At 38.8% G+C, this 11,736-nt stretch overlaps 1 pseudogene; it reads right to left on the bottom strand.

Moving 5' to 3' along the window:
• Positions 1 to 7,796: 7,796 nt before the first annotated feature.
• Positions 7,797 to 7,916, bottom strand: LOC145398890 (5S ribosomal RNA; annotated as a pseudogene).
• Between the last annotated feature and the right edge of the window lie 3,820 nt (positions 7,917 to 11,736).

Raw genomic sequence — 11,736 nt, 5'->3', positions numbered from 1 at the left:
GAAACTCAATGTACAAGTAGTATTCAAATATGAGAACACCATCAAAAAAAACCTCATCAAGAACAGCCCTTTCAGTAATTCAGACATTGTTTACAAAATTCTGTGTAAAAGCTGTAACAAATTTTACATATGACAATCTGGAAAAGATTTGGAAACTAGAATCTCACAACATAAATACAGTGTAAGAAGATCCCAACAGAGTAGTGGTTTATTTCAGCACAAAGCAACCAGTGATCACCATATTGACTGGACAGGCTCCAAGATTCTAGCAAGATCAAAAAGCTTAGATGAAAGAAATGTAATAGAATCTTGTCTAATTTCTGGCACATATGAAAAGAATGTAAACATGAGCTATGGTCATTTTAAGTGTGATAAATTGTTAACTGAATTAATTTTAAAGCAATATCCCCCAGACTAACACGTGATTGTTACCTGTCATCTCCTGGTGGTGTAGTCACACCTGTGTTGGACACACCAAGCATTAATCCTCTAGGTCTTAAGTTAAGCAGCAGTATTTATCCCTTCCTCCCTCCCCCCTCTTTCCTTCCCCCTCCCTCTCACTCCCCTTTCCTCCCCTCCTACTCCCTCCTCCTTTGTCACGTGTATTTTTAGATTCAGGTCATCCTTTGTTGCGTCCACTCCCTGATGCAGGTGACCCTAAGTTAAGCCGCAGGTAAAAATTCAGGTTATCCATTGTTCTCTGTGCCACTACCTGCTGTGGGTGTGCATAAGACCTCTATCCTTTACGCTTCTGTCTCACTCTGTCTGAAGATGTAATATACGAAAGTACTCACTGTCGCTCCTTTCATTTCTCCTGTGGTTAGTTTGCCTACATATCTTCACGGTGAAGTCTCTGCATATGTATATATATATATATATATATATATATATATATATATATGTTATATATATATATATATATATATATATATATATATGTGTGTGTGTGTGTGTGTGTGTGTGTGCAAACTATCCACAGGAGAAATGAAAGGAGCGACAGTGAGTACTTTCGTATATTACATCTTCAGACAGAGTGAGACAGAAACGTAAAGGGTAGAGGTCTTTTATGCACACCCGAAGCAGGTAGTAGCACACAGAACAATGGATGACCTGAGTTTTTACCTGCGGCTTAACTTAGGGTCACCTGCAGCAGGGAGTGGAACACAACAAAGGAAGACTTGAATCTAAAAATGCATGTAACAAAGGAGAAGGGATTAGGAGGGGAGGAAAGGGGAGTGGGAGAGAGGGGGAAAGGGGAGGGGAGGAGGGGAAGGGGAAAGGGGAGAGGGGGGAGGGAGGAGGGGATAAATACTGCTGCTTAACTTAAGACTTAGAGGATTAATGCTTGGTGTGTCGCACACAGGTGTGACTACACCACCAGGAGATGACAGGGAACAATCACGTGTTAGTCTGGGGGATATTGCTTTAAAATTAATTCAGTTAACAATTTATCACACTTAAAATGACCATAGCTCATGTTTACATTCTTTTCATATGTGTCAGAAATTAGACAAGATTCTATTACATTTCTTTCATCTAAGCTTTTTGATCTTGCTAGAATCTTGAAGCCTGTCCAGTCAATATGGTGATCACTGGATGCTTTGTGCTGAAATAAACCACTACTCTGTTGGGCTGTTCTTACACTGTATTTATGTTGCGAGATTCTAGTTTCCAAATCTTTTCCAGATTGTCCTATGTAAAATTTGTTACAGCTTTTACACGGGATTTTGTAAACAACGCCTGAATTACTGAAAGGACTGTTCTTGATGAGGGTTTGTTTTATGGTGTTCTCATATTTGAATACTACTTGTACATTGAGTTTCCTCAGTATGTGAACAACATCAAGAAAATTTTCATGAAATGGGAGGACAAGGGTTCTTTGAATGTTCTGGCGATCTGACTTATTAGTTTTTCTTCAAGGAATCGTTTCTTGGCTGTATTGTGTAAAAGCTGTAACAAATTTTACATAGGACTGTCTGGAAAAGATTTGGAAACTAGAATCTCACAACATAAATACAGTGTAAGGACAGCCCAACAGAGTAGTGGTTTATTTCAGCACAAAGCATCCAGTGATCACCATATTGACTGGACAGGCTCCAAGATTCTAGCAAGATCAAAAAGCTTAGATGAAAGAAATGTAATAGAATCTTGTCTAAAATCTGGCACATATGAAAAGAATGTAAACATGAGCTATGGTCATTTTAAGTGTGATAAATTGTTAACTGAATTAATTTTAAAGCAATATCCCCCAGACTAACACGTGATTGTTACCTGTCATCTCCTGGTGGTGTAGTCACACCTGTGTGGGACACACCAAGCATTAATCCTCTAGGTCTTAAGTTAAGCAGCAGTATTTATTACCTCCTCCCTCCCCCCTCTCCCCTTCCCCCTTTCCCTCATCCCCTCCCCCTTCGCCCTCCCTCCCACTCCCCTTTCCTCTCCTCCTAATCCCTTCTCCTTTGTCACATGCATTTTTAGATTCAAGTCATCCTTTGTTGTGTTCCACTCCCTGCTGCAGGTGACCATAAGTTAAGCTGCAAGTAAAAACTCAGGTCATCCATTGTTCTATGTGCCACTACCTGCTGCGGGTGTGCATAAAAGACCTCTATCCTTTACGTTTCTGTCTCACTCTGTCTGTAGATGTAATATACGAAAGTACTCACTGTCGCTCCTTTCATTTCTCCTGTGGTTAGTTTGCATACATATCTTCACGGTGAAGTGAAGTCTCTGCACGTATATATATATATATATATATATATATATATATATATATATATATATATATAAAAATATATATATATATATATATATATATATATATATATATAATGACTAAATTATGACAGATATTGACGATATATATATATATATATATATATATATATATATATATATATATATGATGACTAAATTATGACAGATATTGACGATATATATATATATATATATATATATATATATATATATATATATATATATATATATATATATATATATATAAGTGATGAAGTGTACGAGGTTGGTAGATAGTAGGAGGATGAATATAGTTCTGATTGGCAAGTTGCTTGAGGAGGTAGAGTGTTTTAAATATTTAGGGTCACATGTTGCTGTGGATGGAAGAATAGATGCAGAAGTGAAGTTTAGAATGAATGAAGTAGGTAAGGTGCTGGGAGGAATGAAAAAAGTGTTTAAATGTCGTTTGCTTAGAATGGATGTAAAGAGAAGAATGTATGAGGGTGCTGTGGTACTGACTGCGTTATATGGGGCTGAAACATTGAATATGCGTGTAGCAGAGAGGAAAAGTTTGAATGTAATGGAGATGAGGTGTCTGAGGAGTATGTGTGGAGTGACGCGTATGGATCGAGTGCGAAATGTTGAAGTGCGAAGGAGAACTGGAGTTGTTCGGGAGATGGCTGGTAGAGTTGAGCAATGGGTGTTGCAATGGTTTGGGTATATGGAGAGAATGGATAATGAGCGATTGGTGAAAAAGATAACTAGATCTGATGTGAGACGTGTAAGGCTGAGAGGGAGACCACGAATAGGATGGATGGACAGTGTGTAGAGAGCGCTGGATGCAAGAGGGATGTCTGTTGAGCAAGGAAGAGTAGCTATGCATGACAGAAATAAATGGAAAGAAATTGTGAATGAATAAATGATGACGCACCCCTGAGGGGATATTCTCCCGCATTTGGTCTGATCAGCTAGTCAGGTCAGGTGCGGGTAAGGGGATTGGTCTATTATGATGTGGCAGGGGTAAACCAGCTCTGCTGTCGGGCCCTGCTGCGGATGTCACTGATTGCACTGCGCAGTTAACCCTTGTGCGGTGTTGTGTGGTGAGGATCTGTCCCTTCTCCCCTTCGGGGCTAAGATGAGAATGAATGTGTTTGAATGGATGAGTAAATGGGGAGTGTGTCGTCCTGTCTCGGCTACTTCCCTTTTCTTGGGGGAAGCAGCCTAGGTATATAGATAGTATAGATAGATAGATATAATCAAGTTGTTCTCTTTCAAATGAATGAAGTGAAAACTTGGTATATGTATTGTATGCAAGAGGTGGAAGGGGGGCATAGGGGATCATACCTCAGATGGACCAAGGATTGTATTAAGTAGAATGAAAAGAATAAAAGCGTGGGCGATTGTATGTGTATGTGCTTCGACAGAGGACCAAGCAACTAGAGTTAAAGAGGAGATCTGGGCAGATGTAGGAAACTGCCAGGAGAAGGCTCCGAGTAATAAGAGAGTGTTTCTGAATAAAAATGTGGATGGATAAGTGGGGAGTACCCACTGAAGTGACAGAAATGGTAGTCCCTTGGTGGACGTTTGTGTAGGGAAGTGTTTAGCAATAGCCAGTACCTTTTCCAGGTACTGTGCAAGAAGATCCACAGATATACACAAGTGCTCATGGGCTCTTCGGGCCTATTGACTTGCTCCTGTGGAAAGCTCTCGCGTTTATGTGCTATTCCGGTGTAATGTTGTCACTTGGATTTTTTGCGGCTAACCAATTGATCATGTTATTTGCAGCTTTGGGAATAGTTGTCCGAACACAAGTCTGAAATACACACACAGACACAGAGCTACTGGTATAGTATATTTTAGTTGTACCTATGGGCAAAAAATTGTATGGAGATCCTACGCCGGGCACCGGGAGTGGCGTTTTTTGGTCAAAATGTGATCGCTTATTAAATATTGTTAAAGTTTTTCAATCATGATGGGACCAAGTTTTTTCACATCAGCAAATTTTTTGTGAATTTTGTGCCAATTTCGGTGCGATTTGAATTGTGGTTTCGGCTGCCCAAAACACACACACACACACACACACACACACACACACACATACACACACACACATACACACACACACACACACACACACACACACACACATACACACACACACATACACACACACACACACACACACACACACACACACACACACACACACACACACACACACACACACGGCTAGTGCTATAGTATATTAGATAGAAAGTAACGGAGTTTGGGAGGTGATGTGGTTGAACATAAACCAATGACTGTGTGTGTGTGTGTGTGTGTGTGACAATTGTTATTGATAGAAAAGTACATATACTGTAGGATGAGGGAGTTGATTGTTCATCACATGGGCTGTACTATAAAAACTGAATCCCAGTAAGCCCAGTACTGACTAACTTGACCGTCTGACGTTCCTGTCTTTCATACCATAAATAAATTTGATGTTCACGCCAGGCGATCGTCACCTGGTTATGGCATAAAAAAGTAATGGAATGTGACAAGAGGATAAACCCCGCAAGAGTCCCCGCTTTAGTATAAGAAATTTAAATATTCATAAACATGATAACCGTTTTTTCCATTTATATACTGTAGAGTGAATAATTCGGGAATAAAATTTTCCTTGGCAGGCTAAAATAAATTAGAAAAACAAGGCTGGTCATAAAATTTTACAAGACTAAATGTTTCCGTAATGAGTACGAGTAAACAAATGCTTCCTTGGTGGCGACATTGCGCGTAATATTGGAGTTAGGATAATAAATTGTGCTTCCTAGTTTATTTCAAGCCACCTGTGTACTTTCTCAACAGATTTTTGAAACGGCATTTGTTTGAAAGTCTGTGTGTTAGCCAGCTCAGCGCTGTAGTTAGCACATTTGAGTAGGGTTACCATATCTGAACTGTCAAAATACCGGACGCCTACGCTGAAATCCATGCTCCCTCTGCCCCCTCAATACACACTTTGGGCTTTTGATGTTATGAAACCTTGATATATATATATATATATATATATATATATATATATATATATATATATATATATATATATATATACATGCTTCTCCATTTTCGACTTCCGAACTTTTGCATTGAAGTCTCCCATGAGTATAGTATATTATGTTGTCTTTCTTCTTCCATAATCTGGGATATGTCATCATAGAATGTTTCTATTTCTTCATCTGAGCTTTGAGAGTTGGTGCATATACTTCTATTATTTTCAGGGTATATTTTTTGCACAGTGCAATGACAACAAATGCTGCTCTGTCATATACACTGCTGAATTTAACAATGTTCTCTGCAAGATTTCTGTTAATTAGAAGTCATACATCACTAACTCCTTCATTTTCCCTTCCTCTGTAGTAAAATAGGTGGTTGCTGTCTGAACTACTTTTTCTTCTTTTCTGTGGATCTTACTCAAACCTACAATATTCCAACTAATGTTTTCCAGTTCAGCCATTAGGTTATCAAGTTTGTAATCTTCTGCGAGGCTTCTTACATTGTATGCATAGATCTTCTTGGATTCTGTATGTTTAATATCCAAGAGTCTAATTTTCCAACACAGTGCCTGCTCACTCTTAGTGGCACACTGCCCATAAGCACAGGAGGCAGTGCGGTTGGACCTTTAGTAGACGATGATCCAACAGGAACGCCCGTCAAATCATTTGCAATAGAACTCATGTTTGGTTGGGAGGATTGTGGCAAATAATCTCACCTCCCTGCCACATATTTTCCAGTGAGATGTAATTTTTGTGCCACCTTCTTCATTATATTCGGTGGAGTCCTATATATCTATAGGGGATCCCATGGTCCACGCCATCTAAGACGGTACCTCGTATATCTACAAGGCCTTCCCCTATCCGCCACCCTGGGATGCGCCAGGTAGTAGTGGGATCCTGCCCCTGGATATATATATATATATATATATATATATATATATATATATATATATGTATATAGTGTAAATTTATATATATATATATATATATGTATATAGTGTAAATTTATATATATATATATATATATATATATATATATATATATATATATATATATATATATTTTACACTATATATATATATATATATATATATAGATAGATATATATATATATATATAGATATATATATATATATATATAGATAGATATATATAGATATATCTATCTATCTATATATATATATACTGTATATATATATATAGATATATATATATATATATACATATATATATATATAGAAATATATATATATATATATATATATATATATAAATATATAGATATAGAGATATATAAATAGATAGATAGATATTTATATATATATATATATATATCTATATATATCTATATATATATATATATATATGTATCCCCCTGGGGAAGGGGGGATAGAATACTTCCCCAGTATTCCCTGCTTGTCGTAAGAGGCGACTAAAAGGGAAAATTTTATCTACTGTAGATTCTTTTTGCTCTCTTTCTTTCCCTTGTACTTTGTCTGTCCAAACCCTCTGCATTTTACTTTCATTTACTTAATTTCCTCTCTCCACTGTCTGGTTCCTGCGAGCTACTGGCATTGGCTCCAGGGTAAAATATTTTGCTGCCTAAAAAACCTTGATGAACTCTGGTTAAGAAGCAATGGCCCTCAGTTCCGTGCAGCCCTTAAGTGGGCAGGGGGTGCTAAGAATCTCACGGTGTAGAAACAAGTTTATACATCCAAAAAGAACCTTAAGAATAGGAAACTGGAATGTTCGAACGCTCAATCAGCCTGGTAATGTGGAAGAACTTATTTCAGTGTTCAAGGAATACTATCTATCTATCTATTGCCAGACGCCTCAATCCCGTTTGGGGTGGCCACAAACAAATCGCCTCCAAGTCGCCTTGTCCCCCGCCATTTCACTGCCCTGGAAGATGGTATTCCATCCATCCATTGCCTGACGCCATGTATCCCAAACGGGGTGGTCAAGGGCTTAGAGTTAATTGTTTTACAGGGAGGGGCACTAATCCTCCACCAACCCCACTTGACACGTAGGGATGCCAACAGCATCTGGTGTTCCCAGGCGGTCACCCATCCAAGTACTAACCAGACCCAACGTTGCTTAACTTCGCTGATCGGACGGGAAGCGGTGTACTCAACGTGGCATTGATTTTTGGTAGAAGTGATGGAAATCATTACCAAGGAGTAGGCTTACTGCTGAGTAGAGATGCTTGTATGGCAGTAAGTGAGTCTGAACCAATTAATGAGCGCTTGCTTTAAGCTCGTTTAAAATCTAACCATGGTAATATCAGTATGGTTGTAGGGTACGCTCCGACAAATGAGGCTGCTGATGAAATGAAGGATGACTTTTGTGAGAAGCTGCAAGATGTAGTGAACAGAGTGGCAAGACATGATGTGTTAGTTTGCATTAGTGATTTTAATGCGATTGTTGGTAGTAGTAGGGATGGCTTTGAAGATTGTATGGGTAAGGAGGGTGTTGGTATAAGAAACGAAAATGGGGTGCGATTTGGAAGCTTTTGTTTGGCAAATGACATTATAATTGGTGGAACTATCTTTGAGCATAGGAAAATACATAAGACTACTTGGATATCACCATGTGGTAAATATTGTAACCAGATTGACCACATTGCAATTAGCAGAAGGCATAGGAGTTATTTGCAAGATGTTTGCGTAAGGAAGGGGGCAGGTATAGTTAGTGATCATCAACTTGCTGTGTCAAAGATTAAAATAAAACATAAGAGAAACGTTAATGATAATCGTACAGAAGGTAATAATTATGATTTTGATGAGCTGAGAAGCGATGAGAACACGAAGGAAAAGTTTCGGTGGGAATGTAGGAACAGGTTTCTAGTCCTGCAGACTTTGATGGAATCTGAAGACAATGATATTAATCAAATGTGGAGAGAGGTAAAGAAGGTTTTACATGAGAGTGCTAAGGTTACTATTAAGAAAAACGGAAAAGCGAGAAGGAAAAAGTGGATGTCAAATGAAACATGGAATGCAATTCAGAAAAGGAAAGAGGCTAAGTTAAGAAGTGAAGAACAACATGTTGATGGCCAAGTAGTTGAAGTACTTAGAGCAAAGTACTGGAGTTTACATTCTGAAGTAAAAAGACTCGTTAGACGTGATAAGAGGAGGCTATATGATGAAAAGACAACAGAGACAGAAATTAAATTAAGTAAAAATGATGGACAGAGCACAAGAGCAGCGTATCAGGCTATAAAGGAGTTAACTGGAACTGAAAAAGAGAAGGAAGGAAATACCTGTACGAGATAGAAATGGTAATTTGATGACTAAAGATTTGGATATAAAAGGAAGGTGGAAAGAGCACTTTGAATCTGTTCTAAATAGACCAATCCCAGCTGAAGAGGACATTTTGCCAGCTGAGAGAGATTTGCAGATAGAAACAGAGGATATAACCTTGGAAGAGAAAGCAAAATCTATAAAGGAGTTAAAGAATTTTAAGGCCCCAGGAGAGGATGGAATATTTCCTGAAATGCTTAAGGTGGAAAATGACGAGTTGATGAATACGCTTTTGAAACTTTATATTGCGGCTTGGGATAATGGTGGAATTCCAGAAGAGTGGAAAAATGGAGTGATTATAAAAATACCAAAAAAGGGAGATTTAAGTGTGTGTGGCAATTGGAGGGGGATAACTTTGACATCTGTAGTTGCAAAAGTCGTTTCCAAAATCTTGTTGAACAGAATAGAGCCAGTAGTTGACAAAATTTTAAGAGAAGTACAAGTGGGATTTAGAAAGGGTCGAAGTTGTTTATGATCATATTTTTATTGTAAGGCATCTAATGCAACAAGCTAATGAGATGAAAATGCCACTAAGTATGTGTTTTGTGGATTCTGAAAAGGCGTTTGATAGTGTTTCACGTGGAGCTATGTTGAAACTTATGAGATTCTATGGTATACCAGAAAAGTTTGTAAATATTATTAGAGGCCTGCATGAAGGTACTTTTTGTAAGGTAATGGTGGGTGGTTCTTTGAGTGATCCATTTCAAGTTAGGTCAGAAATGATTCAAGGAGGAGTTCTTTCGCCATTGCTGTTCGTTTTGGTTATGGATTATGTTATAAGAAAGGTTGTATGGAGAACAGGTGCAGGAATTAACTGAAAAGAAAATAAGAAGCTGATGGATTTGGACTATGCTGATGATACTGTACTGATTTGCAAAAGTATTTACGAGATGCAGAGGGTGCTTGATTGTCTGGTGGAGGAAGGAGAAAAAGTGGGATTGGTAATAAACTGTGGAAAAACTGAAATTATTAATATGAACGTGGAGAACCAAATCGATTGTGTAATTGGGAATAATGTGGTGAAGAATGTAGAAAACTTTAAATATCTGGGAACGATTGTATCATCTAATGGATCATTAAACAATGAAATTGAGGAGAGGATTAGACAGGCTTGGCGAGCTGTTGGAATGTTGAAATCTATTTGGAATAATAATATGCTTTCGGTACATAGTAAAGTGAAAATTTACAAGTCCATGGTTAGACCAATTTTAATTTATGGGCATGAGTCATGGTACAGTACAACTGCAACAGATCAGAAAGTATTAGGATTTGAGAATTAAATACTTAGAAGGATTCTTGGGGTAAAGTGGCAAGACAGAGTTACAAATGAAAGAGTAAGGGATATTACGAGAGTGGAATCAGTTAATGAATATGTGAGACTGTCTCGCTGGAAGTGGCTGGGGCACATATATAGAAAAGAAGGCAGTTTAATACAGGATGTGCCAGAGTGGACTGCTAGAGGAAGAAGATGTAGAGGTAGGCCGAGGGAAACCTGGTGGAGGACAATGAAAAGAGAAGCAGGAGAGGAGTGTTGGTGGGACCTGAAGGAGATGGCAAGAGACAAATATTGGCGGAGAGAGTTCATCGAGGCCCTATGCATTCCGTGGGGTGCCACAGGAAATTATATATATATATATATATATATATATATATATATATATATATATATATATATACACACACACACACACAAGTGCTCGTGGGTCCTTCAGGCCCCTTGCACTTATTCCTGCGGAGGGCTTTCGCATTTTTGTGCTGTTCTAGCTTAACGTTGTCACTTGGATTTTTGCAGCTAACCAACTGATCGAGTTATTTGCAGCTTCAGGAATGGAACCCAAGTTGTCTGAATGCAAGTCCGAAATACTTTAGTTGTACCTGTGGGCAAAAAATTCTACGGAGATATGCCGGGCGCCAGGAGTGGCGTTTTTTGGTCAAAATGTGATCACTCATTAAATATAGTAAAAGTTTTTCAATCATAATGGGACCACGTTTCTTCACATCAGCGAATTTTTTGCGATTTCTCTGCCAATTTTGGTGCGATTTGAATATGTAGATTCGGCTGCCCAAAATTCACACACACACACACACACACACACACACACACACACACGGCTACTGCTATAGTATATATATATATATATATATATATCCATCATCCAATCTCCAATCCTACGTTGTCCCATGGTGAGCGTGGGCTAGGCAGTTGGTCCTGACATTTAAGATGAGAGTGACCAGCCTCACTCATCCCTGAGTGGCATTACGTGAGCAATAAGGGGGAGGCGGTGGCTGAATCGGTAGAGAGACGGCCTGCTGTCCTGATGGACCCAGGTTCGAATCCCGGCTGGGTCAGGGAACAGTTTAAGGGTTTGAATTTCATATAAGCAGACTTTCCTGATCTACCAGATGACCCGCCGACATGTCGTAAAAATACTCCCGCTAATACCAGTACACCAGTCCTGTATGAGACAGCCCTAGCATGTGTTCAGTATGGACGGTGGGTGTTAGCGCCGAAGTGGTGACATTTGGAGGTGTAGGAGGACTACTGGGCCTTGGGATAGGCTACTGCCCCCAAGATATTGGCCCTGAAGCCTTTGCCCAGAGTCGGACACATAAAAAAAAAATAATAAAAAAATAAACCCCAACAACCACGTGTGTGTGTGTGTGTGTGTGTGTG

This window comes from Coenobita brevimanus, chromosome 46 (assembly GCF_032717465.1).
Source record: "Coenobita brevimanus isolate Jiangsu-jjx chromosome 46, ASM3271746v2, whole genome shotgun sequence".
NCBI lineage: Eukaryota > Metazoa > Arthropoda > Malacostraca > Decapoda > Coenobitidae > Coenobita > Coenobita brevimanus.
Note: the sequence above shows the minus strand (reverse complement) of the source record. Positions and strands in the feature narration are given on the sequence as shown.